The sequence below is a fragment of the Myotis brandtii genome, unplaced genomic scaffold, assembly GCF_000412655.1.
Source record: "Myotis brandtii unplaced genomic scaffold, ASM41265v1 scaffold53, whole genome shotgun sequence".
Taxonomy (NCBI): Eukaryota; Metazoa; Chordata; class Mammalia; order Chiroptera; family Vespertilionidae; genus Myotis; species Myotis brandtii.
This window is the reverse complement of record NW_005369942.1, coordinates 7,360,794-7,369,969: the sequence shown is the minus strand read 5'-3', so window position 1 is coordinate 7,369,969 and position 9,176 is coordinate 7,360,794.

Genomic DNA, 9,176 nt, shown 5'->3' with positions numbered 1-9,176 from the left:
CCCCCAGGACAAGCCCCCACCGCCCCAGTGTCGTGTCCGTGTCCATTGGTTATGCTAATATGCATGCATACAAGTCCTTTGATTGATCCCTTACCCTCCCTCCCCTGCCTTCTCACTTTATCTAAGATTGAATATATCAGTGTATTTATTGAAGGGAAGGTACATGTGAAGCCTTTCAAACACACTTTAGCACTGACCCTGACTAGAAGGTTAGAGATAATTGAAAGTGTTTAGTACTAATCCAAGCATTTAGTTCATGTCTTTTATGATAAACGGGGTCCAAGGCTCTTTGACTTAGAGGTAATATTGGTTCCGTGAAAAATTGGTCTCTTTTAAAGTCATTTTATAGGAAGTTACAAATCTCTGGGTTCCAGTTTTATCTTTTCCTTGGACTGTAGGACTTTGAAACAGACTATATCTAATGCATTCTCTGAAATCTCTCCAGCATAAAGTACACCTATTTGTACACTGGGTTTTCGCTAGCCTGAACCTAAATTGCACTGGTAATAAAAACAAAGACCTTGATGTTCTTGTGGGACTTTACTTTCCTGAGACACCAGGGGGAGGAGAAGAAGGAGTGGATTCAATCATTTGATGATATATTAGAGTACTCTAAACAGGAAAAACAAGATTTATCTTTCAAAGGCTCATTTGAACAATCATTTGAATATCAAGTTTGTGTAAGGTAATTAGGTGTTTCATAACTTCTGAGGGCCTAGAGAACTGTCTCCCCCACCCCCCCGCCACCCCCGCTTTTTAAAAAAATTGATTTTAGAATGTAAGGGAGAGGGAAAGACAAACATCAATGAGAAAGAGAAACATGGATCAATTGCTTCCTGTATAGGCCCCAACTGGGGATCAAACCCGAAACCGAGGTATATGCCCTGACTGGGAATCAAACCTGAGCCCCTTTGGTGCATGGGACTATGCTCCAACCAACTGAGCCACACCAGCCAGCACTTATCTCCCTTCTTTGAAAAGACAACCCTATACCTGTACTCTAGATTCCAGTTTTCTATTACCAAACAGTTAGGTTATGACTTCAGGTTCACAATCTTTAGTAGGTCATTCTCTGCATTCTTTTTGACCTTCCAGTCTTTTTTCAAATAAGTAGGAAGAAACAGATTTTTAAAACTTTTTTTTTTAATTTTAGAGAGAGATTGACTTGTTGTTCTACATTCTTATATTCATTGGATGATGCCTGTGTGTGCCCTGACCAGTGATCAAACCCGAAATCTGACATATTGGGAAGACTCTCCAACCAATTGATCAGTTTAGGCCAGGGCCTGCCTTGACGTTCCAATCTTGAGGAGATCATTTGCCTGGTGGTCAGTGGCTGTGAACATACATTTAAAGCTTTTGAAAGGATACAATGCATCAGGGAGATGAACTGTAAGCAGCATAATTTCCACTGTTTAAAATGTACTTCAGAGCCATAGTCCTCAAGACCAAAATCAATTAAAATCAAATAAACCAAAGAGCCCAGCGAAGGAGTTGCTTTTTTTTTTTTTTAATATATTTTATTGATTTTTTACAGAGAGGAAGGGAGAGGGATAGAGAGTTAGAAACATCGATGTGAGAGAAACATCGATCAGCTGCCTCCCGCACACTCCCCACTGGGGATGTGCCTGCAACCAAGGCACATGCTCTTGACCGGAATCGAACCTGGGACCCTTGAGTTCGCAGGCCGACACTCTATCCACTGAGCCAAACCGGTTAGGGCAAGGAGTTTTTTTTTAAAAAAATATATTTTTATTGATTTCAGAGAAGAAGGGAGAGGGAGAGAGAGAGAGAAACATCAATGAGAGAGAATCACTGATCAGCTGCCTCCTGCACACCCCACACTGGGGATCAAGCTTGCAACCCGGGCATGTGCCCTGACCGGGAATCAAACAATGACCCCCTGGTTCATAGGTTGACGCTCAACCACTGAGCCATGCCAGTGGGCAGGAGTCACCTTTTTAAACCAAGTGGCTTGCTCAGTAATCCAGAGTTTCAGCTTCCCCACAAATGTTAATCTCACTGCAGCAGAATATACTAACCACAGCTCAGACATCTCTTTGCTCAGTTAAAAGATAATCAAGGTTTATCCTATTACCAAGAACAACTGTGGCCACAGAGTCTATGGAGCAGTATCTTCAATGGTTAAGGAGAGGTTCCTGATCATGGCCTCATTTACATTTATTCCTAACTAGGAAAGTAGGGGCCTGTCAAAGGAAGCCAATTCTGAATTCATGAATGCCTCCTTTCTAACTCAAGATGTCAATCCAGAAGAGTTGACTTGTGAAGTGCCCTACTTCCTTCGTGAAACGTTAGGGGCAGTTAGAGAACCTAAGAGACATTGCCTGGTTATCTGCCAACCTTCTAGGTATTCAGAGACCCAAGCAGAATAATAATCACCACAAAGATAAATCCTGTCAGGGGCACAAACCACTTCCCCTAAGTGGCACTTTCACTGGAGTCATTCGCAGGGATTGTTACACTTGCCCATTTAAGCCAGAGGTCACATTTTTAGCACATATGCTAAGTTTTGTAGACTGAAAGAAAAAGTTGTTCTAAATTCTAGAGATTACCACCCTTTAGTAATGGCCTGGAGATACTTACTGGTGATGGTGTTATCTTTCTAGGCCAGTGATGGCGAACCTTTTGAGCTTGGCGTGTCAGCATTTTGAAAAACCCTAACTTAACTTTGGTGCCGTGTCACATATAGAAATTTTTTGATATTTGCAACCATAGTAAAACAAAGATTTATATTTTTGATATTTATTTTATATATTTAAATGCCATTTAACAAAGAAAAATCAACCAAAAAAATGAGTTCGCGTGTCACCTCTGACACGCGTGTCATAGGTTCGCCATCACTGTTCTAGGCCAATGTCAGAGTAAAGAAAAGAAGAGTTTCATGTTTAGCTAAAGTAGGAAGTCTTAAGCCAGCATCTTGTGTGACAGTAGTCTACATTGATGTCAGGTACTTCTCTTCCTTGTCAATTTGATATGACGGTGTCCAGCATCTGCACAGGATCAGATGTCAGGAAAGTCTTCAGTTGTGAATATTTTTTTATATATTTTAAACATTTATTTAAATTATTTAAAAGCCCTTAAGTTTAGCCCTAGCCAGTTTGATTCTGGCCAAGGGCACATGCCTAGGTTTCGGGCTCGATCCCCAGTAGGGGGTGTGCAGGAGGCAGCCAATCAATGATTCTCTCTCATCATTGATGTTTCTATCCCTCTCCCTTCCTCTCTAACTCTCTGAAATCAATAAAAATATCCTCTCTAAAATCAATAAAAATATATATTATTTTAAAAAACAAAAAAATAAAAAATAAATAAAAGCCCTTAAGTTTGGCTATCATCTGGGTAGTGAAGATGACCTGGTATAGTCCCTTCCAAGGAGACTCAGGCATTTTATTTATTTATTTATTTATTTAGGGAGAAGCAGAGGGGAAGGGGGAGAGGAAAGGGAAGACTGAGAGACTGATTTATTGTTCCACTCATTTATGCATTCATTGGTTGATTCTTGTATGTGTCCTGACAGGAATCAAAGGGCCAGGGCCTTAACTATGAATCTGTTTGACCTATGACCAAGAAGTGAAGGATATCTGGAGAGATTTGTCTGCAACCTGGAGTAGTTTTATTTTAAAAGGTAACTGCCTAATAGTCTCTTCAGAGTGGAAAAATAGTTCAGAAGGAGAATTACTAAAATGTGAGTACTCAGGTGAAAAAGGATGGGGGAGGAGAGGGAGCCACGTTTATCCTATTGTCTTTTTTTATTTTAATTCCTCAGATTTTATTTTTTATTTATTTATTTTTTGTAGGTTTTTTAAAATTGTTTTATTGCTTAAAGTACAAAGAGTATTATATACGTCTCCTTTTTTTTTCTCCCCTTGACCTTCCCCTAGCCTCCCATACCCACCAGTGTCTTGTGTCCATTGGTTATGCTTATATGCATGCATACAAGTCCCTCGGTTGATCTCTTACCCACCCCCCCCAACCCTCCCCGGTATCCTAGTGTCTTTTGTTTTAGGTACCTCATATCTTTAAATTTTCATTAGCCTTTTCTAATGAGTTTTTTCATAAAGCTATTTTGGGATACTGAGGCCTTTTGCATGCCAATTAATGCAGGCATCCCTTTCTGTTTGTTCAACTCTGGATCCTTTGCTCAAGTGCAGTACTTAAATGAGCCATCTTGTTTAACTGGAATGTTCCAATAATGACCATCATGATTCTAGGTTATTAGTAAACATTTTTTTTAAGTGTAACTAAATTTATTTTTTTAATTTTTTTATTTTTTATTGCTTAAAGTATTACAAAGGGTATTACATATGTGTCCTTTTTTTTCTTCCCGCCCTTGACACTTACCCCCTTCCCTCCTGCCCCCCAACCCTCCCCAGCCTTCCCGCTGCAGTTTGACAATCTGTTTGAGGCAGCTCTGCCTCTGTATCTATTATTGTTCAAGAGTTTGTAATGGTCTCTATTATCCATGAATGTGTGAGATCATGTGGTATTTTTCCTTCATTGACTGGCTTATTTCACTTAGCATAATGCTCTCCAGTTCCATCCATGCTGTTGCAAATGGTAAGAGGTCCTTCTTTTTTACAGCAGCATAGTATTCCATCATGTAGATGTACCACAGTTTTCTAATCCATTCATCTACTGATGGGCACTTAGGCTGTTTCCAGATCTTAGATATGGTGAATTGTGCTGCTAACATTTTTTTTTTGTCTTTCTAGATATATGCAGCTCTGGCATTATACAATAACTCTTAAACATAAAACAAGCAGGTGTGCCGGAAGGTGGCATGCTCAACTCTTTGGATATAAAGAAACTCATTTCTTTAGCTAGGCCTTTGGATTTCCTGGAGCCAAACTAATACCTAAGAGGACCTATCATGGGAGTCTTCTTGAGGTGAAGAGAGCTCTAACAACCTTTACATGCTCAACCTGTGCTCACCAGTGTTTGCAGCTTTTAAAAAAATATTTCCGAGATCCCCATTGGCAACTAACCTTATTTAAAAGAAATTTTTATTTCCCTGAGGTCTCCCACTGGACTATATCTGACCAGTCCCCGGTTTACAAGTTGGACTCAATCTAACGCCAGGTGGTAACTGTTAGGGTCGCCGAAGGAGGAATGTACGAGGCCAAAGTGGTAAGGGATTATAAATTTATTAGGTCATCTGGATACCAGATGGGCTGAGCCCCCAAATGGCGCCAGTACCCAAGGACAGGGAGTCAGAGATTTTAAAGGATTCTAGGATGGCCTTTCCTGCGCAGAGCATTCCTTGGGCAGGTGTGAATCCAAGGAAGGTCTGGAGGGGAAGGATGATGGTCTTAGCAAGTGGAATGTGGTCTTGGCGAAATGGAATGTGGTCTAAGGAAAGGGAATGTCCGTTGTGAAGTGACCTAAAGGTCAGTTCCCAAGAGAGGAGGTGTCAATTCAATTATCTGATCAAACCTAACAGTAACTATCAACAATTCTCAACATGGAAGATGCTGTACTAGCTTTTAATTTACACAAAATAAAACGTAAAAACGTGAACTTTAACAAACCAGCAGTAACCAAAGAAGTGTCACTATGGACTGACCAATAGAAGGCTGTGCACACTATCAGCAATTCCCAGTATGTACTACACCAGCAGACCCCTGTGAATAGGGACTGCAGACTGGAACTGGGGAAAGGACTAACCCAGCAACCTCCAGTGAATGGGGGCTGCAGATTGGAACTGGCAGGAAGGAATTTCAAACAACTGGGGAACTGTGGACTGAACTAAAGGCTTTTAAAAAACGTGTGTTCTGGGTGAAACTGTCTGCGAGCTCGAACTGACCTCCTAATCTGTGGATTAGACAGCCAATTAGATCAAGAGCTCAGTGCAAACAGCAGGAGTTCAGAACACCTATGGCCCTCAGAAACAGCAAGACAAGAGAATTCAAAAAAGTTCTTGGGCACCACACCTGTTTTTTTGCTGCCCCCAAAATGCTATCAGAACTTCCCTTCAAATCCCACCATTACTGTCACCAAATCTGTTGAACAAAAATTCAAACAAGCAAATTTAAAGATCTAATTGGGTTGAAAAAGGTAGCAGGTTACCTCACTAATGTAGGTAAATCAGACTGGTTTAAGGTCACATTCCTGGGAGGGGCTGAAAACAATTAAGTTTAGGTTTGTTGTGGGGTGGGGGTGGGGCAAGTGATACCACCTTGTTTCTTTTTAACAATTGGGAAAAGAGAAGAACATCTGGTTAAACTTGCAGGGGTTTTCCACCTGTGGGTCGCGACCCCTTTGGCGGTCCAACAACCCTTTCATACGGGTCTCCTAAGACCATCCTGCATATCAGATATTTACATTATGATTCATAACAGTAGCAACATTACAGTTATGAAGTAGCAACGAATATAATTTTACGGTTGGGTCACAACATGAGGAACTGTATTTAAAGGGCCAGAAGGTTGAGAACCACTGGGTTAAAGGATGCAGCTTTCTCACAGTCCTATTGATAACTGGCTCTCCCATCCCCATTTCCTTGATGTCAGTGTTTTAAACCTAATAACTTGTTCCTCCAGGCTAAATGATGACCCTACCCAAGGGAAATAATCCATAGGATGGATACTAACTTGTGGGTAATAAGGACTATGACCTATCTTCTGGCCTCCAATCACCTGCAGATACTTCCCACTGCCTGAACCCTTGGAGATAGATACAAAGGAGGGTCAGGGATCTATTACTACAATCTAACAGGTCAGCCTTCCCTGGCACAAAAGCAGGAAAATGGTGGAGTAGATGTGGAGGGGCAAAGAGAAGACAGGTGAAGTTGTTTCCAAGAGGCAGCTATGTGGAAGCAGTCATTAATAGGTGTTTAAAAGATGGACAAGTAGCCAAATTCCTTCACCGACATTATAGGCACTGCCCTACAGTGAAGATTGCAAACTCCTACTGCTGAGCTCTTTATAGACCCCTTGAGAACACATTTACCCTCCAGTTCGTCTCCCTCTTTGAGCACAACCTATTTCCAAGAAAGTCCTCCTGTGTTTCTTCAATAAAGTTCCTTTATGATTTTTCACTTTAATAATAAAAAAAGCAAAGAGGAAAACAACTGTTAAAGTGAAAAATCAGTCTCAAAATGGTGTCACTTGTGCTAAAATCCCATGATACCAAGCCTAGATTAAATACCTGATCTGCCCGGCCTGCGTGGCTCAGTGGTTAAGAATGAAGCATTGACCTATGGACCAGGAGGTCACGGTTCCATTCCTGGTCAGGGTATATGCCCGGGTTGTGGGCTCAATAATCCCTATGTGGGGCATGCAGGAGGCTGCCGATCAATGATCTCTCTCATCATTGATGTTTCTATTTCTCTCTCCTTTTCCCTTCCTCTCTGAAATCAATAAAAACATATTTTTAAAAAATCTGATCTACTTGCAGTTTCAAACTCGACCAGAAACACAATCTTAATCAACCTTGTCTGGAATTTTCTGGTCAATTCCTATGAGGTAATCTCCATAGAAGGAAGAAGCTATCTGCATGATAAAAACCCTCCTTCAAAAAAGATGGCCTGGCCCAGCCGAGGGCAAACTACAGCCCTCGGGCCGGATCCTGCCCGTTTGAAACGAATAAAAAAAAAAAAAAAGACCGTACCCTTTTATGTAATGATGTTTACTTTGAATTTATATTAGTTCACACAAACACTCCATCCATGCTTTTGTTCCGGCCCTCCGGTCCAGTTTAAGAACCCATTGTGGCCCTCGAGGCAAAAAGTTTGCCCACCCCTGGCCTGGCCCATTTCTTTTGTTAATCCATTCCTTGCCCCACCTTTCCACGCTCAACCACTGAGCCAATGCCCGCCGGGCCCACATAACAGTTCTCTCAACTGAATCAACCTTAAACCCATATATACAGCTATGCACTGCATAACCATGTTTCTGTGAATGACTGACCACATATATGAAGGTGGCCCCATAAGATTATAATGGAACTGAAACATTCCTATCACCCAGTGATCTCGTACCATCGTAAGGCCATAGCGCAACACAGTACTCACGTGTTTGTGGTCATGCTGGTGTAAACAAACCTACTGCACTGCCAGTAGCAGATACAATGATATACAATACTTAATACTTGATAATAAATGACTATGTCACTGGTTTATGTATTTACTATACTGTACTTTATTTAGAGTGTATTTTTTTTTAGAGTGTATTCTTAGTATGTATTTACTATACTGTACTTTATTTAGAGTGTATTCTTATCAATATACATTATACCATACAGCTTAGGTGTGTAAGTACACTATGATGTTCATAAAATGAAGAAATTGCCTAATGACACGTTTCTCATAATCTCCATCGTTAAGCTGCTATAGCTAAATAGCTACAGGTCAAATAGAATTGTGTTCTCTGAGTCTCATCAGAGAATGTGTCGATAGGCTTTTGGAAAAGAGAGTCAGGCATTACCTAGCAGGACTCCCAAAGGCTGATTAGAAGGAAGAGCAGCTGGTTTCTAGTTAAAAACACAAAGCTTCACCAATAAAGGGGTTAGTAAAGAGGGCACCCCTCTGGGACTGTGGGTGCAAATAAAATCCCTGTTTAACTAGAAATGGATTTAGGAGATTGCTTAGGTCAGATAAATTGGGCACTAGTTATATTAAATAAAACAGGAAAGGCTTTATTTATAGCTGTTGTAATATTTGCATAGCTGATTATCTTTACGAAGTGAGACTCCCGAGAGGGGAGTCCTGTACAAACTGTCTAGTGTGACAGCCTTCAGGCGGAGCCCATTTTCAGCAACCTTGCACCCCGAACGTGGACGTTCTTAACTCTTAAGTGCACTTCACGTGAAACCAATGTCATCACTCGTTGATTTAAGTGGCAATTAGGTCTTATCGGATTTTAAAAATCAAAACATGTATCCATTCCTGGGAAAAACATGTATCCATTCCTGGGAAAAAATCGTTAGTTTGTAAGCAAGTGTTTTCTTTACAAATTAAAGGAAACAAGTAATTGTAAGAGGAGCAATATTAACTTTTGTTTCACCCAAGTGCCCTTTCCATTCCGTGGGTTGGACTTGGGGCGGGGAAGCGCACTCAACGAGCTGCCCGGGCAAAGGTTCCCTAATACCTACAGGCTGCACTGTTTTCATTTTGGACGAGGCTCAAGATCCCAGGTGGCCGCGGTGCCCCAAAGCGCCGG